Source organism: Lutra lutra, chromosome X (assembly GCF_902655055.1).
Source record: "Lutra lutra chromosome X, mLutLut1.2, whole genome shotgun sequence".
Taxonomy (NCBI): Eukaryota; Metazoa; Chordata; class Mammalia; order Carnivora; family Mustelidae; genus Lutra; species Lutra lutra.
Window position 1 is genome coordinate 23,178,040 of NC_062296.1, and position 24,523 is coordinate 23,202,562.

The following is a 24,523-nucleotide window of genomic DNA, read 5'->3' on the forward strand; positions in this document are numbered from 1 at the left end:
GATGCAACTTTAATATTTTATTTTACATATTATTATCTCCAGGACTGTTTTAGCTACACCTAAAATAAAATGTGCTATTGCTATATCTATTCACTGCTTTCTTTGGGAGAACAGAATGAGTAATTATATATGAAAAGAATAAATGAGGGGCATCTGGGTGGCTCAGTTGGTTAAGTGTCTGACTCTTGATTTCAGCTCAGGTCATCATCTCAGGGTCATGAGATCAAGCATCCAGCTACATGCTGCTCATGGATCGTGCGTGAGATTCTCTCTCTCTCCCTCTCTGTCTGTCCCTCTCTCTGTGTATGCATTCTCTCTCTCTCTCTCAATCTGAAAAAAAAATCAACATTTAATACCTTTGTGGTTAAAGCTATTAGTTTTAATTTGTTACAAAATAGCAGACTTAAACAGTAACTCCAGTCAATTTCATAAATATATGGAAGGCACAAAGAGGATTTGCACAGAGAAAATTAATAAATCTGTTGTTTTTATTGAAAGGGAAACCAACCAAAGACTATGTCCCACTGAGGAAGGGACAGTAGTGACACATTATATTCAAAGAACATTAAAACATAAAGGAGCTATAGGCATTCATTGAAAGCACTGTGTGTTCTGCATTGCTATTTTAAAGATGGAGGTATCTCTATTACTACGTGATGTTAGAAGTAAAATAATAATGATAACAATAATAATAATACATGTATGGATGTTTATAAAAGTACTCTTTGGCACGCACACACACACACACACACACACACACACACTAACCAAATCCACAAAATCTAGGAATTGGAAAGAATTCTACTTGTAAGAGTTTCCAAGCACAGTTTATTAGCAGTGTAGATTCCCTCTGTGCTACACCTGGTAGGTAGACATGCAGTCTCTGCATAACCCTGCCAGTAATGAACAGCATGAAAAGTAGTCCGTTATTGTACAGTAATAGTTTGAGATTTTGTTGTCTTACTAGGCTCTCTGTACTTCCATTTATTAGGACTAGTTGGCTTTTTGAAAAGGACAGAATTAGACTTAATCTGTTCTCCACATGACACTATTTTAAGGTAACAATAATGTTCTTTCTCTTCCTTTGGCTAATCACTGCTGATTCTGTTAACCATTCTTCATATAGAATATTTTCATAGAATGAACTTGCAACTCTTAACTTACTACCTAATTTATTGTGGGCCAAAGATCACACGGTGAACCTTGTAAGTTATATGTGAGAGTCACTTATTTCCTATCTGCAACTTCCCCTTAATTCTGAAGTTATTATCTATTCCTTTCCCGAAACAAAGCTCATGAGAGAAACACCTTCCTCTGATATCTCACTATGCCTGTTCTTAAGCAATTTAAAAAGAAAATGTCTTTACCAAAATTGTTCCTTGATGCAGAGGCCCTTGTATTTGTTGTATGTGATCATGTATCCATGCAGTTAAAAGGCTCTCCTGCTCATGTGTCAGCGTAGCACACTTTCTTTTGACTGTTCGTTATCTTGGCCTTGTGCCTACCCTATCAGTTTTATCCACATATTGCCATCAGTCACAGTCCTTAGGAAGTCATAAACATGTGCTTTTGTTTTCACTGTGTGAATCAAGTCAAGTCCAGATGAGCAGAAGGCTTAAAGGCAAGCATTCTAAAGGCTATCCTTTATTTTACTCTTTCCATCTCTCATTTACACATTAACACTGAACTAACATGAAACCAACATTCTATTCAGAAACCTGAAGCCATTTAATCTTGTCTTCAAATTTTTTTCTTTTTTTTTAAAGATTTTATTTATTTATTTGACAGGCAGAGAGGCAGGCAGAGAGAAAGAGGGGGAAGCAGGCTCCCTGCCGAGCAGAGAGCCTGATGCGAGGCTCGATCCCAGGACCCTGGGATCATCACCTGAGCCGAAGGCAGAGGCCCAACCCACTGAGCCACCCAGGCGCCCCTGAATTTTTTCATTACACATGCTGTCTCAAACTCTCAAGCCTCTTTTGCCTTGAACTTCCTCCTTTCTCCCAGTCTTCCAATGGGAATAAGTTTCCCCTCTTCATTCTTCCAAAGTCTTCCTCCTTTACATTTCTTTCCACTATGCCAATCTGTTTCATGATAAACAACCTACCTCTTCTTCACTTCATGAAGCAAAACCTTTGCTCTCTCTCAAGGAAAAGGAAGCTTCCTACAAGAAATCTAATGGAGGGAAATCTACTTGTCACTATGCTTTAGGTGAGTGGAGAGAAGCTAGTGTTCCCAGGAATAAGTATTAGCTAGTTCTCCTTACTTTCAAAATTTTGCTTCTCTACCCTCCTATTAATATCTTTCCTTGGAAATGGCCTTACCATTATTTAACCCACTCCATCACTATAACCTATAGATTTCCTGGTCAGCTTTCTACTGTTTAGTTCTTAGAAGCCCAATCAGGTTATAGATTTTTATTTTTCTGGAATAGAAAATAGCAACATTTGAAACCCAGGATGAAATAAACAAAAATTTCTAAGACCAAGGTCAGAGTCTATTGCCACCTGCTCCTGCCTCTCTTCATAGTTAGAGTATATTCACTCATTGTCTTCATTTCTGTTTCCTTGCCTCCATTTGGTAAACTCTCATAGACTACAATTGCCCTTTTGCCCTATCACTGCAAGTGAACTGTTCTCATTAAGTTCTCAATGACTCCTGGTGGACAAATCCAGTGGATACATTTATTTGACATACCAGTCAAAGAAAGTAGGCCATTCTTAAAAGATCTTATACTCTGGCTCCATGACACTACTTTTCTCTAGGTTTTCCTCCTATTTCTGGTACCTCTTTCTAACCATCCCTTACATGTTGATGTTTCAAATTCTGCCCTAGGATCTCTTCTGGTTTTTACTTTATACCCTCTCTTTTGGAAACAGAATCTCTTTCTTTTCATCTTTCCCCCTTTACCCTGATCCCGGACCTATCTTCTTCTGTCTGATCCTTCAAGTTTCAACCCTAGAATTATTTCTTCTGAGGAGTCTTCCTTGATTCATTTCCTTTCTAACTCTTAGAACCTGCCACACTTCTTTTTCAGAATATGTATTAATTAAATCTTACATTTACTGTGTCTTAACTTTTTTTTTAAAGATTTTATTTATTTATTTGACAGACAGAGATCACAAGTAGGCAGAGAGGCAGGCAGAGAGAGGAGGAAGCAGGCTCCCCACGGAGCAGAGAGCCCGATGCGGGGCTCGATCCCAGGACCCTGAGATCATGACCTGAGCCGAAGGCAGAGGCTTTAACCCACTGAGCCACCCAGGTGCCCCTGTGTCTTAACTTTTTAAGAGAAGATCTTATATATTTATTTGAGAGAGAGACAGGAAGAGCGTGAGCAGAGGAGCAGAGGGAGAGGAAGAAGCAGGCTCCCACTAAGCAGGGAGCCCAATATAGGGCTCCATCTCAGGACCCTGGGATCATGACCTGAGCGGAAGGCAGATGCTTAACCAATTGAGCCACGCAGGCATCCCTGTCTTAACTTTTTTTCAAAAGATTTTTAAAATTTATTCATTTGAGAGAGTGAGAGAGAAAGAGAGAGTGGGAAAGAGAGCACCAGTGGACGGAGGGGGAGGGACAGAAGCAGAGGGAGAAGCAGAGTCCCAACTGAGCAGAGAGTCCAACACAGGGCTTGATTCCAGGACCACAGGATCAGGACCTGAGGTGAAGGCAGGCACTTAACTTACTGAGCCATTCAGGTCTCCTTAAGGCCTATGGTTTATTGTCTGTGGTTTGTTTCTTGTTTATTAAAGGTTTAAAAAGGGTCATCCTTGCTGAATGTTTCTATTGTTAAGATTTCCTCAATCAGGAAATCATTTCTGCATTATTAGTAAATATAAAGTTCAAAGCAATATTTCCTATTTGTTTGGTGCTTTCTCCTTTTTTCCTCGTGAGGTACTAAATTGTCAGCAACATTAAGATAAGAATATATAACTCTTTCTACTTTCAGAAAAAAATCATTCTAAAATATGTATATAGGTGAAGTTCTTATCCCTATGATGTCTTGCCCATGTAAGAACTGAGGTATTTTTTTTAAAGATTTTATTTATTTATTTGACACACAGAGAGATCACAAGTAGGCAGAGAGGCAGGCAGAGAGAGAGGAGGAAGCAGGCTCCCTGCGGAGCAGAGAGCCCGATGTGGGGCTTGAACCCAGGACCTGGGATCATGACCTGAGCCGAAGGCAAAGGCTTTAACCCACTGAGCCACCCAGGCGCCCCAGAACTGAGGTATTTTAAAACAGTTATCTACCATATTCTCTGACTATTTGGGTAGCATATATATGCTTTAAAAATCACATTACTTATCTGCCCTTCTCCCTTAATCTTATAAAATGTTCTTACCACATTCTATAGTAAGATTCTTGGATTTTCATGTGGGTGCTCATTTGGATGAATGATGTCATTCCACAATTCTTATTTTTTATTTCCATCAATTATAGTCTAATTATGAATCACATTTGTGGTTAAGCAGCATTCTAAAATGGCCTTGAAGATTCCCTCCCTTTGATATACAGAATCTGTATAAGCCTTTTAAATATGATTACACCTATGAATATGATGATGGCCTTAAAGATTCCCTCCCTTTGGTATACGGAACTTGTATAAGCATTTTAAATATGATTACACCTACGAATATGAGACACCACTCCTGTGAGTAAGTTACTAATCAGTTTTTGGGTTTGTTTTTAAGATTTTATTTCAGGTAGAGAGAGAGAGAGCACTGGAGGGGAAGAAGGGCAGAGGGCGAGGGAGAAGGGAGGGCTGAGCAGGGACACTGACACAGGGCTTAATCCCAAGACCCAGGGATCATGACCTGAGCTGAAGCAGACCCTCAACTGACTAAGCCATCCAGGCGCCCCCAGTTTTGACTTTGAATTAATCAAAAGATAGTGGGCCTTGTATAATCAGGTGAGCTCTTTAAAAGAGGTGTCAGAGAGACACTTCTGCTGACCTAAAAAAAGCAAGCATCCATGGTGTGAATTGCCTATGGAGATCACATGACAAGGAGATGTGGGCAGCCTTGAGAAGCTAAGAGAGGTCCCCAGCCAAAAGCCATTAAGAAAATGGGAACTTCAGGCCTACAACTAAAGGAGCTAAATTCCACCAACAGTCAGTTTTATTTCAGTCGCCAGGAAATTCACTTTCTTTACTGTTCTGAGTCTCCCATTATTACAGTTTAACAGTATCTTCCAAATTTCCCTGGTGATAAGAACCACCTAAGTACTTGATAAAAACAAACAAAAAAACCTCCACAAATTCCCAAGCCCCACTCACACCCACTGAATAAGAATCTTTAGGAGGAGAGGCTTGATTATCTGTTTTACAAATAATTCCTTCTAGCAAATTTTATCCAGGTAATACGGAAAATGCTGGTTTATATCATGGTCCAGAAAATCAGTTTATCTTGACACCAGCTATGGAACTACCTGATACACCAATATATCCTTTTAATGCTTCCTAAATCATGATGTTCGACTGGAAAAAAATGAAAATTGCACCTGGGTCCCCACCCCCTCCATTTCCTACCCTGAATCAAAAAATTACTGGAGATTTATTATTGCTTACTTCTGGTAATAACACATATTTTCTAATGCTTCATACTACATTTGGATCTCTTCCTCTTCATCCCATTGGTGGTAGAAATATTCCCATCCTTATAAGAATGGCTGAACATATGACATCCATCACTGGACAGATGTGACTAACAACAGTTTATTAATCACATACACTCACAGTCTACAGAAGGAGGATACCACACACCATGCAGAGCCACCCAAAATGGGGTGGGGATTTTACTTAGGAATCCAACGAAGTACCAGGAGCTATAAGACACAGGCTTTGTAGTACCAAGAAGGTGGGAGTGACTCCTGGTGCTCTCAGGAGGATATGATTGATTTGTTTGAATAATTCCACAAGCTAATGGAGAACTAAAACCTGCTACTCAGGGATAAGCAGGAACTATGCCTGGTTTCCTTGATAAGGATGTTTGTTAGACTAGGGGACCTTATCCATGCGAGCAGAGTGAGGTGGAAAACTTGTGCTATTTGAGGCCCTCCTGGTTTCACCAGATACCCAGGCAGCACATAATTTGGTGCCTTAATTTTAGGCTTCCACCACACACTAGCTCTGAGGAACAATGGCAGGCAAGACCCCCAGTATATCCTGAATATGTGTACCTGGAAGATAGTTTATGCCCCTTTAATCATGCTGGAGTGAATCTTTAATGTATATTTACATGTAGTCATTTTTTGTTTGTAATACTTATAACAATAAAAAATCATGTTCCTGGATTCACAGCTGGATGCATGTCATGCATTTATTTCTTGTTGAAGTATCAAATTTTCAAAATTATTAATGGAGGAGGGTTATTAAACTATGTTATCATGCAGTTAAAGTCTGTTTTCAAAGTAATCCGTTTCAATTGTACTTAAAATATTTTACAGAATAGAAACATTGAGAAGACTGTAATGCTTTAAATCAAATAAATTTGTGCGTCCTTCTTATTACTTGGAAATTATTAAAAGACATATTTGTCTAAATAGATTTATCCCTGGCTCCAACTTCAGAAACAAAGAGCAGAAAGCCATTAGGTTTTTCATTCTTCTAATAAAAAAGTAGACAATTCTTTCTATATGAAAAAAAAATTTAGTCATAAATTTTCTTTTTATTTTCTATATCATTTGGAAAGCTTTTTCAAACTGGACATATGTGCCCTCTTCTTTTCCTCCCTTTCTGCTCCACCATGTGTTGTTGCCCAGTAGAGGAGAATGCTTCCTCCCATATACATAGCTTATAAAGAAGAAAAATAAAGCTATATCCATCTGAACTCAGGGGAAACCATTATTATTTAGGCATGTATTCCTATACATAGTACCTTTACTGACTGGGAGTAGTGATTATAACCACAATAAAAACAACTAATGAAAAAACCCTAACTATAGTGAGCTAAACTTGCAAACCCAACTTATGCAGTAATCACAAACATCATGTATGTCAATGTAATAGTTGCAAAAATGAAACATGATCTAGTTTAAACCATAATTAATCAGATATGGGCAATGGTTCATAAATGTGCTGTTTCTATTTTAAAGGTGTTAAAATTTATTACCATATTAGCTTTAAAAATTTTTGGACACTGGGTGTAGGTCTGGAGGAATTTTGAAAATCAAAACTGACAATACATTTTTGACTATCATAAACCACTCAGCAATTATGCTTAACTGCTATAGTCTCATCCAATAACCACAATCTAAGAACTTCTGTGCATATTGAGATTCCTATGGAAGTTATAGCATTAATGAAATTGAGTTTTAAATTTCCCTAGGCTCAACCTAGACATTAAGAATATAAATGTAAATTAACAGAGAAGAACTAGCAGCCATGAATACTAACACTCAAATCACATTCATTTTCATTTAAATTTTACACGGACATCAGGGAAACAATTTCTGCTCCTTCCCGCCAAAGAAATTATATTAATAATTTTGGCAGCCTTCTTGTGAAGGAAAAATGTGCAACATCTTTACCTTACTTATAAAACGGGCATATTGAAAACTAGCAGTTGATAGATTATGTTTGCTTTGCTTGGGGCAATTTTAGATACTGAACCTAAATAGGCTACTCCTGAGTTTAAAGAGATTCTAAGGTTTAAATGTATGAGTTGACTATACTTACCAATCAATAACTGGTTAATGATACATAGTAAGTACTACCAAGTATAATAAAAGGAAGCATAACTTGTTAAAACAACAAAAACTGTGCATAATGATATAACTAGTAACTTCTCCCCCATTTCTCTAAAGATTCTGCCACAACCAGAGGGTTGTGTGTCTCTTCCCTAGCTTGACTTCTCCTTCTTTCTTCCTCCTTTCTGTCAGACTTGTTGAACAAAAGGAAAGGGGGAAAGAGTAACAAACTGCTAGCTATTTAGTGGTTCGTTTACTTGACATTTGGTAAAGGAATGAGTTTCCAGTAGGTGGAAAGATAAGTACAAGTCATTTAGAGCTCCTGGGCAGACAAGTGGATACCAAGATCAATCTCTGCTGAGAGCAAAATGAAAGTTGTCCCATAAGTGGTTTCATTCCAAAATTGTTTATTTGAGACATGTATTTATTCATTTAGGTATAGTTGAGTAGGACAATAAGAGCAAGAAGCTTAGCTATTTGTCCTATCTCTTAGGACTTTCATTCAGGATAGGGATCTGCTCCTCCTCATATGCCTCATAAGGCCTCCCTACTGGACTTCCCATTTGGATTCTCTTCTCTGACAGAAGATTATTCTTTAGTGTTACAGATAATTTTCCTCTGGGACATACATTCTTATATTTTAATTTTCACATAACAATAATCCAAATTCGTAATTAATTTTCCACAAAATTCCTGATAAAAAGGTAGGGTCATTATAGGAAAAAAATCTGGGTAGGAGAAAGATCTTCTCTAAAGTTCATATAGGTGAAAAATGAACAAATTTTCTTTTTTACCTAAATAAATAAATAAAAACCAGAAGAGTGAGAGAGGAAGAAGAATGTCTTACTGGAGAAATGTCAAAACATACTATAAAACACTATTAATGTAGCATGATATTAGTTCAGAGAAAGTCATTCAAATCATTGGAATAGAATTGAGAACTTTTAAAAAGATGTATACAAGTATGTTAATTTTATTTACAATAAAACTGATTGAAGAATTGTTCACATATAATGCTATATTAGTTTTGGATGTACAACATAGTGATTTGACAGTTTTATACATTATGCAATGCTCACCCTGTTAAGTGTAGTTACAATCTGTCACCATACAATGCTATTACAATATGATTTATAGTGACTTTAGATAACTTAGAAAAAGTTGGAGCTGTTATAAAAGGTTTGGGGACAAATAGTCAATCAAATTGAGAAGAAAAAAAAAAAACAGGCTGTACCCTTAATAGAAACCATCAACAAAAATGGACTTAAGAGTTATGATTTTAAAAATATTTTGAAGATAATAGAATAAAAGAATGGAAACTTTTTAAATGGTACGTGGTAAAGTCTTTTTAAGCAAAGTCAAAACCCAGACTCCATGAAGGAAATAACTGACAGACTTGGCAAAATCAAGTGATAGACTGAGAGAAGATATTGGCAATATATATAACAAAAGAGCAATATCTAGAATACATCAGAATTCCAACAAGTCCATGAGAAAAGGAAAATAATCTGTTATAAAAATCAGGAAGTGACAAAAAGAAACTTTAAAAACAAAACCTATATTAAAAAGTTCTGCCGCACAGGATCAAGCAAATGTATAAGAAAACATCTGTGAGATATTTTTGTCCATCAAATTTAAAATGGTTGATGATGATGTGGTGCCTGGGTGGGGTAGTCAGTTAAGCTTCTGACTTGGTTTCTGCTGAGGTCAGGGTCTTGGGGTTGTGAGATCCAGCCCTGTGTTGGGTTCCAGGCTCCATGCTCAACAGAGTCTGCTTGAGATTCTCTCTTTCTCCCTCTACCCCTCCTGCTCGTTCTCTCTCTCTCAAATAAATAAATAAATCTTTAAAAAATAAATAAAATGGTTGATGGTGTGCAATGTTATTGAGTATAAGGGAAATGAACACTTTCAGACACTCCTCCTAAACCTTGTTTGAAGGGATATTTTGCAATATCAGTCTTTAATCCACTAAATCCACTCAAGGAAGCTCTTCCAAGGAATTTCTCAAAGAATTATACAAAAATTTATAATGAGGGGCGCCTGGGTGGCTCAGTGGGTTAAAGCCTCTGCCTTCGGCTCAGGTCATCATCCCAAGGTTCTGGGATGGAGCCCCGCATCGGGCTCTCTGCTCAGCAGGGAGCCTGCTTCCTCCTCTCTCTCTGCCTGCCTCTCTGCCTACTTGTGATCTCTCTCTCTCAAATAAATAAATAAAATATTTAAAAAAAATTTATAATGAAAAAAAGGAGGATGAATTCATGAATGTTTATTGCAACATTATTTGTAAAAAAATAATAATAATTGGAAAGTACTTGGGTGTCCATCAGTAGAAAATGGTTAAATAAACTATATCACACTCACACAATCCACAAAATGGAGTAATATACAGCCGTTTAAAAAATGACATAGAGGGAACGCCTGGGTAGCTCAATCAGTTAAGTGTCTGCCTTTGGCTCAGGCCCAGTGTCCTGAGATTGAGTCCCACATCAAGCTCTCTGCTCATAGGGGAACATGCTCCCTCTCGCTCTGCTGCTCCCCCTGCTTGTGTGCTCTCTCTCTGTCAAATAAATAAATAATTTTTTTAAAATAAAAAACATCTATAGGTACTGACCTTGCTATATTTTTAAGTAGAAAAAGCAAGTTTCAGAATCCTGCATATATTGTGATTCAATTAGGTAAGGGAAATGCATATAGCATATTTATATACATAATTGTGTAGCGTATTTATATACATAATTGTGTAGAACCAGGACTAAAGAAATGCATACGTAATTGCTGATGTGTGAAAGTAAGCAAAACTAAGGAGAGTTAGCAGAGTGGTTAAGAGCATAGACTCTGGGGTCAGATAGTTTAATGACTTTGCTACTTATTAGCTATGCGACCTTGGCAAGTTTCTTAACCTCTCTGTGCCTCAGTTTCTTTCTCAAAATAGTGGTGTTATCATTGCTTAGCTAGAAGACTTGTTGTGAGGATTAAATGAGGCAATGTATGTAAAACATTCCAAATAAAGCCTGGCATACAGTATATGCTTATTGTGTAAACGTTTGCCATTTTTTAAAGGTCTATTTATTTATTTGAGAGAGAGTGTGGGAGGGCCAGAGGGAAAGGGAGAGAGACAATCTCAAACTGACTCCAAGCAGAGCACCAAGTCCAACCTGGGGCTCAATCCCACGACACCAAGAACATGACCTGAGCCAATATCAAGAATCAGATGCTTAACCGACTAGCCACCCAGACACCCTAAGAGTTTGCTATTATTACATTCCTTAAATATTTTGCAGTGAGAATGCATTCATGGATTTCATATGTAGCAAAAAGAAACTAAAGGAGAAACTAAAATGAGAATGGGACAGAAATATTTCTAAAGGAAGAAGAAAAAAGGAAAAAATTATATCATCTACCCTGTAATTTTAAGTACATCACAACACAATAGAACACTGAATTTGTAATCAGTCATATCTTAAATTGTGCCTATGGTACAAAGAAAAGCTTGGCTGCAATATTTTGCAGCTCTCTTAAAAGATAAACAGTCTAGGGGTATGTGGGTGGCTCGGTTGATTAAGCATCTGACTTCAGCTCGGGTCCTGTAATCAGGGTCCTGATCACCTGATGAGGTCTTGATCACCTTGTCACTGGCTCCCGGCTCAGTGGGTAGTCTGCTTCTGCCTCTCCCCTCTGCCTCTCCCCTCCACTCATGCTCTCGCTTGCTCTCTCACTCTCTCTCTCTCTCAAATAAATAAATAAAATCTTAAAAAAAAAGATAAACAGTCTATTTCTCTGGTCCCAATTTTCTTTGAAAAATAGAACACAGCACAAGTAACATTGTATGTGTTCTGAAACCTAGGCTTTTCCAAGCCTTGTAGCTTCTATCTTTGCTGTCATCATGGAATGCTGCCCTGACACCAGCATATCAGGCAGCTAGTGTAGCCTACTACACCTACTGGATTCTCCTATTACACCTACTACATTCTCCTACTGGAGAATGAGAGACCATGTGGAAAAGAGCAAACATCTGAAGCACCCAGACGACACCCAGCACCTATTGCCAGGTGCATGAGTGGGGCCACTTCGTACCTTTCAGCCTAGATATCCTGCCAGCTGAATGAAGCTGCATGAATGTGCCCAGGAAAAACCAGCAAAGAAAATGTGTAGTTAATCCATAGAATCATGAGAAAAGATAAACTGTAAACTGCTGTTGTTTTAAGCAACTAAGTTTTAAGGCTTCTTAGGGCTTAAGTTTCACTGTCATACAACAATAGTTAACTGATACAGAGGATATGAGATCTGATGGAGAAAGGCTAATGGAGAGAGAGACCCAGATGCCTTAGTTGTTCCAGACACCCAGCTGAGTCATTAGACATATGCGGGAGGCCATGTGGAATAAACCCAGACTTAGGTGACCTGTCAACTGAACGCAGCTACTTGAGTGATCCTTGACAAGAACAGCGGAAAAAAATTTCCCACCTAATTCACAAAACTGTGAAAAATGGTAACATCTTTTAAGCTATGAACTTTTGGGGCAATTTGTTATGTGGCAGTAGATAATTGACACCAGATCCAAGAAGCCTAATTTACTAAATACATAGGAAGAATCTCTTTTAATTCAGCCCCCTGTTGGGCTCTGCACTGGGTATGGAGCCTGCTTGGGATTCTCTTTCTCCCTCTCCCTCTGCCCCTCCCAGCCCCCTATCTCTGCTGGCATGCTCTCTCTCTTAAAAAAAAAAAAAAAAAGAAAGAAAGAAAAAGTCTCTTTTAAACACAATATTACCTCTTTAGACATTACCATGGCATGGACTAAGTAAAGATGGTGCTAAATCAAGGCAGCAGATTTAAAGAAAATTTCCTGTATGAGGTAGGAAACTTGAATTCTAATTAAGCTTGATCGATAGAACATATTACTTTTTCCCTTAAATCTTCTCATTATGTTAATACTTTGTTTTAGTTATAAAGTTGTTAAATTCAAAACTTTTCTCCAGTTCTTTCTTTTTTAAAAAAGATTTTATTTATTTATTTATTTATTTATTTATTTATTTATTTATTTGAGAGAGAGTGTGTGCACCAGCACGGGAGAGGGACAGAGAGAGAGGGATAAGCAGACTCCCTGCTGAGCAGGGAGGCCAATGATGACATGGGGCTCGATCCCAGGACCCTGAGATCATGACCTGAGCTGAAGACAGATGTTTAACTGAATGAGCCGCTCAGGCGCCACTGTCAAGTATTTCTAAAGGACCTACTATATATAACCAAGATCTATAGAAGGACATGCTCCTACCCTCAAAGAAATAAACCTACAACAGGAGAAATAAGCATCTAAACAAACAACTATAATACAAATAAGAATGGGATAAAGGACAAGAGAAGAAAGTGCTTTAGCAATTCAAAGGAAAGAGCATTTCAGGATGGAAGTCTAGAGAGCTCTTCTTGAAAAAAGGGAGTAATGAATAAAAGTCTGATAAATATGAGTGGACAGCTAGAAATGGAGAAGGAAAGGCCTCCCAGGCATATGTAGGAGTGTTTTAAACCAATTTTTAGGCTTTATTTACAACAGTGTTTGAATGAAAAGATAGACTGTCTCACTATAACCCAATGTCCATCTGATGGCCTATGGAATAAACTATACACAGTCTCAAGACAGAAAGAGCTATAGTAGCCTGAAGCATCTAGAAATTCAACCAAGATGTCAGGTATCCTAGAAAACTGATGAATCTACTTTGTGGTGATAGATGAGTCTTGCCTATGCTCATTCTGTGATTAGAATTCCATTGGTGATTAAAAAAAAAAGTGGTCCTAGAGGAGTCTGCCTTACTAAAATGATTATTACTGAAAAAGTATGTTTATAGCTTATCTTGAGATAAATAGAAACATACTTTTAAAATTAAAGGCAAGAGTAGGTATAAGACTTATAAGGAAGATTAGTTTTATTTTTATATTTTTAGTAATAGCTTTCTGATTACCAATTAGTATGTATTTATTATGGAAAATAAAATATACAAAATACAAAAAAGAAAATTAAAACCACTAACAGGCTCATGAATCACTATTAACATTATAATATATTTTTCCTGGTCCTTTCACCATGGATCTATTTGTAAATATTTTATTTTTAGTCAATTCATAGAAACATGAGATTATATGTTTTTATAATCTCCCATTTTCCTATTTAAAAATATATTGGGAATCAGTTCAAACAAGTTGAGTTTGGAGTAATTATGAGATAATAAGAGAGAAATATCCAGCCAGCTATTAGAGATGGAGCCCAGGAAGAATGCTGGGACAGGGCTATGATTTGGAAGTTATTGAACTGGAAGTAATTGTTGAAACCTGGAAATGGGATGAGATCATCCATACTTTTTCCAAGTGTAGGTTACTGGGTTAAGAAAAGAATTGATTTGCTTGGAATAGAATAGATAATTTCAAAATACATCACACAGCAGTTGTAAGTGACCATTCTGGATTGCAGTAAAAAAATCAATTTCTTATTGTGAATCTAAGGATTGAGACTTTAGTAAGAGTGAAAGACACTGTTAAGAGGGAAACCACAGCCAGTTTTAAGAAAAGAAGATCAATGGTTGGCATTGGTCTCTGGACACATTTACGAAACTCTGCAAAATTTCTGAAGCCCCCAAAATGCTATTATCTTTGTGGGTTATCTCCATTGGTATTTCTTTAGCAGAAGTGAAAACAGACATAAATAGTAATGTATCGATACTCTTAAAATGACAGTAATAAACTCATTACATGTTAACATATGTAACATGTAAAACATAACTTTTATGAAAAAGTAATACATTTTCCCAAACAAAAAATTATTGAGAGTTATAGTATTATCTTTAACTCCTGGTTTAATAGGACATAGCTAAATTCTTCTGCTTTTGCATTCAATTAATTGATCTATGTTTGTAAGAGAATGTGAGTGAAAGGCAAATATCTTAGTATTATTATGAAAATAATTTTGGCTACACAGATAACCTAAAATTCACCAAGGAAATCCCAGGGTCTCTGGCATTAGAGACCTTTCTTCCTATCTCTGGGATAGAAAGGTCAAGAAGAACAAGGATAGAAAAAGATTTATAATTTGAGGGTCAGCAAGTACAGAGACTTGATTGAGATCCACTGAACTGTAAATCAAATCATATCACACCTTCCTTGACTTCCCACTGTCCCTAGGGAAAAATTGAAAATCTTTTATCATGGTCCCTAAACCCTTGTATGGCTTTGCTCTTTTCTGCCTGTCCTGCCTTATCCTATGTCACTACTCCTCCCCACTTCCTTTCCACTTTTGTTTTAAAAAGATTGATTGATTGATTGATTGATTGATTTGAGACAGAGAGACAGAACAAGCAGAGGGAGGGGCACAGGGAGAGAGACTCTCAAGCAGACTCCCCACTGTGCACTGAGCCATGATGCTGAGATTATGAGCTGGGCTGAAATCAGGAGTGAGGAGCTTAACTGACTGAGCCACACAGGGGCCCCTCCTTCTACTTCTTACACTCACTACACTCCAGAGACATAGGATGTCCGTGTATTCCTTGACTATGCCAAGATAATTCTCACATCAAATACTGTAGAGTCTTTTCTCTGATCCTGGAATGTTAACTACTACACATTCTCCAGGCCCCCGATTAGTAGCCACTTCCTCAGGGAAGCCTATCTAACCCCTCCAACCTCAATAAAAATGATGTCTCCTCTGTTGTTCCCTTGTCAATAGTGCTCTTTTCCTTCAGAGCATTCATCAGTTTAGAAGTGTGTATCTCATTGTGGGATTGGTTTTGTCAGTCTCCTACCAGTGGGCCATAATCTACACAAAGATAAGAACAAGTGTGGTTTTTTTTTATTTTTATTTTTTTAAAATATTTTATTTATTTATTTGACAGAGAGAGATCACAAGCAGGCAGAGAGGCAGGCAGAGAGAGAGGAGGAAGCAGGCTCCCTGCCGAGCAGAGAGCCCGATGCGGGGCTCAATCCCAGGACCCTGAGATCATGACCTGAGCCTTAGGCAGCGGCTTAACCCACTGAGCCACCCAGGCGCCCCAGAACAAGTGTGTTTTGTTTATCACTCTGCTCCCCAGTATTTAGCACTGAATAGGCACATACTAGGTATTCTATAAATCTTTGCTTAATCAAGGTATGAACAAAAGGATGAAGACACATATGAGAGCCTGTTTCCTTAGTCTGAAAAGAAATTATTCATGTTTATTGTGTTGCATGGAAAATAATATTCTAGTTTCCAATTTTCATATAAAATGCATTTAAAATCTGTTTATGATAGATTATCCTAATAATTGTTAGCATCTAATAGCAATTATTAATGTATATGGCTATAAAAGTCTTCTCATGGCCGTTATTAAGCGTGCGTTTTAGAAGCACTAAATGCTTTAGTTATTTCAATACAAATTAATAGTTACCTGTAAGTCAATCATGATAATAATTCACTTTAAAGGTTATTATGACGAGGTCACAAAGTTAGAGAGAAGTTCAAGTGCATTTAAATGCCAACAGAACAATCCTAATTGTTCTACACCCTTTTTAAATTCTCTTTCTGGAGTGTAATTTCATCTCTCAAACAGAAATCATGGTACATTTTGAAATCAATATTTCCCCTTTTCAACAACAGTAATAGTTAAAAAGTGCCAGAAAGTAATGTTCTTATAGTTAAAAAGTACCAAAAAGTAATATTCTTAAAAGTATTCCCAATAAAAAGACAAACACTAGCATAAAGCCAGCTTTCAAATTGGCAAGGGAAGGCACTCCGTTATCTTTATGAGGGTAGAAATTATTGCTATTGCCATATTTTTATGTGTATGCATATCAAATATAAGTGGATTTCATATAAATTAAAGGCCAAGGTGCCATTCTTTTCATTGTCTGTAATTTCAAATTTAGCAATTATTTGAATCCATTATAGCAGTAATGCAAATGAATTGCCACTGCACCCTATTGAGAAGTCTTGGTTTTTGAAGGTTATGATTAATCTGCATTAGGGATACATTTTATTTTGAGAGTAAGGTGCAGCAGCACTGATGGAGCCTTTCCAATGAGAGATATTCTGTATGAATGTACACCTCTGTAAGCAGGGCTTGCTATGGGGAATACAGAGTGACTGGCTGAAGCTCAAAGGGGGAAAATATTTTGCTTCTTCTTGGAACTCCAGTCAGAAAAATGGATCTTCAGGATTCATTTGGATACTAAACAGAAATAGGTAAAGAGAAGACTTTGATTGGCTTGTCAGTTGTTCTCTTGAGCCTTAATTGGGTGTGTGAAAAAAAAATGTGCCTGATTCTGTTCTGAACAGATGGATGCAGAATCCTGGCTACCAACTGTTCACAACCAGGTTCAAGTGAACTTCCTCCAATGTGACCGCTCTCCCCAGAGGGGTCCACAGCCAGCCAGAAATGGGCACTCCCTAGCAGCACGCTGGTGATTGCAATTTTACAGCTCTGTGTATGCAAAGTGTTTGGGTAGAAAATCATTAAGCTACCTCTGTTGCTTCCAATCATTGTAGCCAAAAGTTAATGTGCCAGCACCATTCATAATCTCTGATAGCTGATCTCTGGATGACATTGTTATCAGTTGCAATAGGAAATAATGGTGCACCACAGTATGTATGGAAAATGTGCCTTTGACTACATCTTCCCATTAGACAAGCAACCAAACAAAACTCCTTCATTTCAGATAGTTCACATTGATTTTCTTTATGTAATTGTTATTGACTTTAGTCTTCTGATATTATTGTACTTACACTCTTACTTATGAGGGTACTTAGAAACAAGATTGAAATAAGTGATATTCTCCATTATGCATTGTTTGCAGAGAATGAAACCTATGGATGAAACAAATACATTAAAAAAAAATTCAAGGCCAGAACATCTAAATATTGTTCTCTAGTACCGAATTGTTCTAGGTACATGGTAATGGCCACTCAATAAATGCTTGTCCATTAGTGAATTGTGCACAAATCTTTGAACATCTCTTAGCTTAAGTCTCGATTTCTTTACCTATCTCCATTGCTGGCACAATTCCTGGAATGTAGTAGATGCTCCATAATCATTTACTGAATTGAATTTATGTAATTACATTGGTTCTGGGAATAAATGGCTAAAGGTGTATGCATACATGTGTGTGGTCTTTGTTAATGAAAAGGCTTAATGCTTTTAAAATTCCTAGCAAATTATTTGAATAATATAACCTAGGCAACTGAATAACTGTCCTATACAGATTGTGTGCTCCATTACAATTGGTTATATTTTCCTTTACATTGGACATTCTGAAACTGGCAATTTAGTGTGTCTTCTTCCTGATACTCACATTCGAAATAGAAATTCTTGCTCCCATGAGCAAAACGACTTGAAAATTCTGCAACTTCCTGCTACTTTAATGTGTCTAGGGAATCCCTAAAGTTGAATAAATGCTTTAGGAAATTCACCTACAGTATCAGGTTGTGGACTTCCAGAAGCAGTAAATCAGTTCTTTGGAAAGGAAGAAAAGTTGACAGAGCCCTCTGTACTTTGGAATTAGAAATGGAAACAATGTTTTTGAAGGAACCAAAGGGAGACAGCTGCAGACCAAATGAATTAAGGACTCCTGGGAGTTGTGGAAGACTGGTAAGGAAAATGAGAGGGAAGAATGTGAGAGAAAATACAATGAGGATACAGCAGGGGAGAGAATAAAAAAAAATGATTAAAAGGACTGTCGAATTGCCAAGAGAGAAAAAAGCTGAATTTCCTTTTATGAAATCCCTAGTTATTAACCTCCCCTTCTTTCCTGGGTCTTCCAAAAGACAAAAGAGACAGCAAGTGTGAGAGTGAGATGATCCTGGTTTTAAATCTTATAGTCTATTTGCCTGGCTGTTATGGTTTGTCCACCTCCCATTCTGTCAGAATTTCTTTTTCATTTATGAGTTCTTTCTTTAATAATTGGTTACAGAATTTCCTTAGACTCATAGTGTTTGGAGTCACTGGAGAAGTGACTGACCATATGTTTCTTTTTCCTTCTTCTAGAACTCTTAGTTGGGAATTGAGGAGGTGTCCTGAAAGTCTTTTCCCTCCACAGTTCAAGATTCTGGTGGTTCCTAACGAGGAATCTTTCCTTTATTTAATATATTTATTTATGTTTTATACACATACATGTTTTTTGTTTTGTTTCAGAGGACGGTAGTGGGTTTTAGGAAGGTTCATTTACATATTCATGGCAAGACACACGTTTTACAACCATGCCTTCTCCCGTTGTCTTTTCACCAGCTCAAGAGAGATGGTTCTGGGAAGCAGTTGCTATCCCCTCACAGAGTGGAGTTGTCATCTTTTGTTTCTTTGTTGGCAGAGCGGTGGGGTGGGGGAAGGGGTGGGGGTGACGGTGGGGGTGGGGTGATGAAAGGCCGGGATCCAAAGGATTCCTGCCCAAAGCTGAAGGCGATGTTGGTAAAGGGACGAAGGGAAAAAAACAGCTCTTGATTCCCAGATTATTTCCCAGAGTGTTCAGCTCGGTATATTTTATTTCCTCTCCCCGGTGGTGTGCCGGGCTTACAATGCATCCTCTTTGCAAATACCTGTATTAAAAACCAGCAGGATGGGAACACACGGTTCCGAGATCTCCCCCTGGCGTCACCCTATACTACCTCTCGTTCGGAAGTCGAATCTGGTCCCCCCTGCTCAGGAGCTCGCAGACCATACAGCCCGGAAACCGTCCTCGCGCAGCTGCCACCGCCCAGAGCGGAGAACAGCTGGAAGCTTTGGTGCGCGCCCACCGCGCCCCGAGCAACTCTTCCGGTAATTAGCGCCCGCCAAGGCTCCAAATGTGCCTTCTTGCAACCCCTAGCGGGCTCTCAACTCGGCAATAGCTTCTCGCTTTCCTGTCCCTGCTCTTGCGGAGAAAAATTACAAACGTGAGTGCACACATACACATTCACACACGCCCTTCTTTCTTCACTCAAGAAAACCATCAGTAAACGTCTTTCTCCCAAAGAAGGTTCGACTCTTCCCGCTCTCTTTTCTTTACCTAGAGGTTAGCAGTACCGCGAACACACGCAGGGCTCTCTCTCTCTGCTGCTGCTGCTCTGCGCGCCCCCTACCTGCCTGCGGCGGGGGTGGCGCTGGGGGGGAAGGGGGTCTGGGAGTACGAAAGACTCCTGTTTCTCCAGTTGGTGTAGCTCCCCTGGCTCGGCACTTGGTATCTCCCACGGTCTTGCTCTTGCTGGGAAGCCGGGAAGGAGAAGGCGACTGTGGGCGTCGCCGCCGCCCTTCCCGGAGCCTGAGCCAAACTCCAATAGGGCGCCAACGCCTCCCTCCTAAGCCTCACATCTGGCCCAGCCATGCAGATGTTGGCGGCCGGAGAGTTCCTCCACGCGAGGCACCCCAAGTCCTGAGCATGCCCAGTAGGACCCTTAAGGCTCCCGAAGCGAGTTTCTGGACATGTAGATTCCGCTTTTCCGCTTTTTAGAGGAAGCTGAAGAGGGTGGGAAAGGAGGGATCCTGGGCTTGGGGCAGGGCGCTGGGTTCGCCAGGGTACCTGCCCTCCAGCCCGGCCGGGTGAAGGGCGGAGCCGGTTGGGGAGTCCAGGGACCAGGGCGGCCTGACAGGGGAGGAGCTGGAGTATTGCCCCCCACACCCCCCTCCAAGAGGACTTTGTCAGTGCTGAGCTGACGCGCCGCCAGGAGGCTGCGGGTGGCCGGCCTTGGCACGCTGGGGTCACACTGTCAGCTGGTGGCAGTCAGCGGTGCTCTCACACAGACGGACGCGAGAAAGCTTGCGGATCACTTACGCACGACACTCACGGGCTTGGCTTTTCTGGAAGGCGGGGGAGAGCGGAAAAGGAGGAACCCAAACAATTTCTCTCGCTTGCTCGCTTTTTTTCTTTTTTTCTTTTCTTTTCTTTCTTCTTCTTCCCCCCTCCAAAGTTATAGTGGCAAAAGACTTCACATTCTTCCTATCAGTCCTGAGGCTTTACACAGCGCCGCGGTGATCACGCTCCTTTGTGTGTGTGTGTGTGTGTGTGTGTGTGTGTGTGTGTGTGTGTGGTGTGCACGCGCATTTGTGTATGTCATGACTGTGAAACACTGTCCCAGGCTGATCTTGGGGATCACAAACGCTCCTCAGAAACCCCTACCTCACCTAACCCTCGAGGGTTAAAAAAAAAAAAAAATCTAGTCATGAGAGTCCCCTGGCCAGGAACTTATTGTGGTACAAAATCTGAATTTAGTTGATCCATATTTCTTTCCTGTGTTCCCATCTCCAGCTTTCTCCTTCCCTCTCTCCATCCTCTGACACCCAGATCTTTCTCATCTCCACTTCCTTTCCTCTGCCGGTTACCTGCTCCCTCAATCCTCCTCCTTCTGCTCCTCCTCCCTCCCCCATCTCAGCTGCGGCTAAAACCTGGAGTCTTGGGGAAAAGGGGAAAAAAAAAAATCCTCGGCTTAGAGCTGTCAAACCGGGCATGCTCAGTAGACAGGGCAGGTTTTTTGGTCTCGAGTAGCGGAGAAACATTTTTTGCACCACCGCTACCAGCCTTAGAGCGCGGCGGCGGTGGCCACGGCAACATCAGCACAGCCCTCAGCCGTGCAGACGCCCCGCACCCGGGAGCGCGGCGGGCTCCGGCTTAGCCCGGAGTTCACCTCCGAGTGCCCCGGGGGCTGAGCTCACCCCTTCTGCTCGCACACACACGCGCACTCTATCTTTCACGGACACACACACGCGTATACCACTCTCGCACACACACACACACGACCCCGGACGCAAGCACCCTCCTGGCAGGGATCGTCCGCTGGCGCGGCAATAGCCAGGTTCGGTCCCTGCTCCCGGCGGCAGCCGGCTGGGAGCACCGCCGCCGCCAGCCAGAGGAGAGCGATGCGGGGGCCCAAGCGGCAGCTCGAACAGTAATGTGGATTTACAGTCGTTTCCCGCAGGAACCGGCTGAGACGCCTGAAGTCCCGGGCACCGGCTGCGCCCGGCGGGGCTGAGCACCTGGCGAGGGGGCGGAGGACCGCACCTGGGGACGCCACCGAAACTTGCGCCTGGACTAGGTAGGTGCGTTTCTCCCAGCCCTCATCTCCTTCCCTCAGGCTCGAGGCCCCCACCCCCACCTCCCACCCCAAGGACTCGGGCGAACTTCGCCCCGAGGCTGCAGACGAAGGATGGCGGCACTGGGTTGTGAACCGTGGGCTGTGTCCGCGCTGGGAGTCCTGCCCGAGGTAGCAGAACCTTAGCTCCTTCTTCTCTGGGTCTCCGCCTGGCCCGGGGCTCTGGACCACCCGGGAGAGGTGGGAGGTCGGCCTTGTTCGCAGTTCAAGCTTACAGTGGGCCCTGGGGGCGCTGCTTTCGGGGGCTTGCTGGGCTTTACAGGCGACACTTTTGCCAACCAACTCCTTTGGTTGTAAAAGGGGGGCCCTCGCCTCGGCTCTTGCGCAGAGCCGGGGCGCTCTAACAAGTGGACCTGGACTTGGGGGGGCCTTGGTCCGAGAAAAGACAAGGGCGCCTCTCCTCCGGCATCCCTCCCACCTGGAGCGTTCGCCCGGGGCTCGACCACTTGTGTCCCGCTAGTGCCCTCTCCAAGGGAAGATGCCTAGTGGCTAGGACGCACTTTAGTACCTGTTTGCTTCTGAATTTCTCTTTGAACCTTACGCGGGGAGCCCAGATTCGGGGCAGGGGGAACTCTAGAACCCCTTTCTAACCTACACCGTTTGGGGCCCCACCCGGTGCGTCCTCCCTATACCTCAATCTTAGTCAAAAGAGACAGTCATTACGCAGTAGTTGGTGTTCGGGGAGCCGTCGGTTTTGGCTTTAACCACGCGCTCAGCTGCGCGGGTTTGTGTGTGGGTTTTTTGCATTACATCCCGGGAATCTAGTAGCGGCCCGTACAACTGCGGAGCGCCAAATACCCTCTAGGCATGCCTGGAGAAATGTAACCTCACTTCCTTCCACTCCACAACCGGCAGATTGACAATTCAGTTTTAGGATGCTTTTCCTAGAGGTGGTGAAGGGAGACTGTTAGCGCGACTTAGTGAGTGGATGTGTTTGCAGTCAGGAGTGTATTTAAACATTTCAGCAAACCCAGTGCAGCCAGTTGTTTACAATTGCAGAGACAGACGATCTCCCTCCATTAGTAGATGTTGTCTCGACATCTATTTCGCCACCAGGAGAGTAGGGGCGGGGGCGAGGGCTGGTTTGCAGCTCCCGCTTACAGTCGGCAGCTTCGGGTTAGCAGATCTGCATCACCGCTATCGGCTATATGCTAATATGTACAGAAAAACTCCACATTTTCAATATGAAGCAGCTGGTCAGGAGCCTCCTCAACTTTCCCGGGTTTTTTTTTCGTCCTGAAATGTTAATCCCGAGGTGTATTTCAGGTGGCCCAAAGAAATACTCAAAGAAGTTACTGGTGCTATGGAAGGGCAATTAGTAGCCATTCTGTTTTAGAAACCAAAAGGAAACGAAATACCCCAGTGGACTCTAATAGGTACTGTTTGATTAACATTTAGTTGATCGCGTTTGTGGTAAGTAAGGGTCACAGACAGCTTCTTTGAATTTTAGATTGTTGTTCTATGATTACAACTAACAAACCAGGTACACTATACTGTGAGAATCAGCCGCTACTCTTAACCTGTTCGGGGAAGACATTGCAGATGTCTGCTCTATTACTATCTTTTGGCTAAAATATCCTGGTTTATCTTCTTAGTCCAAAGACTTTCAATTTGGAGCATAGGGTACTTAAGTGCTGCCAAGAAAGAGTACATTCTAAGAAGGAAAGGCTTTATTATTATTATTATTATTACTATTATTATTACTATTAAAAGGAGAGCCACAGCTTTACATTATACTCCATGATTACCCAGTATTTGCTTATTTGCTCAACACCCCCTCTTTTCTTTTCAAATCTGCAATGTGGGGGAAATGAATTTTTATAAGACATAGTATGCCTCTTAAAGTAAATAACTGGAAAAGCAGAATCCTAGTTTTGCCATTTTGGTCGAAGTTTATAAGACTTTTCGGGGTGATGTATTATTTACTATTGCAAAGTTGGGTTTTTTTTTTTTTTTGAAGGTAGTTCAAAGCTTTCAAATATACTCAGGTAATGTTGGAACATTTTAATGATAATGAAGGTCACAAGATACATTTGAAGAGAGGTTCAGGTAATTTCCAAAATGAATCCATGCTTTAAATGTTAGTTGAAAGTTCTCAGATGGTCCCCCAGAATATTTTTGATAAACAGGTGTTTCTGGAAAACAACTCTACAAAGAGATTTTGACATTTGCGTAATAAAACTAACAGAGTCTAGTCCCCAGAACAATGCCAGACACAGTAGAAAAATGAATATTTTTAATACATGAATTAGTATTTGCCATTAGTTCTAGGTCCCAGTTATGAACATAATATGTAATGAGGCTGAAGGAAAGAAGGCTTTGTAGAATCATTGTGCTGTAAGGGTGATTAAACAAGACTCCAGATATTCAAACATTTAGGAGTGTTAAAAAGTAAAATCAGATAATATGTAATTATGGTCTCATTCAAAGGCCTAATTCAAAGTCCGGGTTCGAATACCCTAGAAGTTTCATTGTTTCTATTCAGCTATCATATGTGTAAATAACACTGACATAATCATAGTTTCCTTTATAGTCATTGTACCTTTCTGAAGCCTTTAATACAAAGACTCTCGCTGAAGCAGAACAGCTCAGTATAAGTTTATTCTGTACAATAATACTTTAAATGATCAAACTGCAAAATATTCTTTTGGCACATTGCTTCTGAACATTTTCCATGACAATCTTAAAAACTTAGAAGTGATAAGAAGGTTCAGTACTAATTAACATAACAAATTTTTTTTCTATTCTGTTAGAGATAGCCGTTAGAATCCATGTAA

At 40.5% G+C, this 24,523-nt stretch overlaps 1 protein-coding gene across 6 annotated transcripts in view; it reads left to right on the plus strand.

Moving 5' to 3' along the window:
- The first annotated feature begins 19,421 nt into the window (after nucleotides 1–19,421).
- Nucleotides 19,422–24,523, plus strand: part of TENM1 (teneurin transmembrane protein 1) — a 785,443-nt gene continuing 780,341 nt past the window's right edge. For 5 of the 6 annotated variants that reach the window (XM_047716030.1, XM_047716033.1, XM_047716034.1 and 2 more), the window contains exon 1: nucleotides 21,145–21,689. The gene's annotated coding sequence lies outside the window, so the exon portion shown is untranslated. Of the gene's footprint in view, nucleotides 19,557–21,144; nucleotides 21,690–24,523 lie in introns of those variants that run through there. The other variant, XM_047716031.1, reaches the window with a different exon arrangement.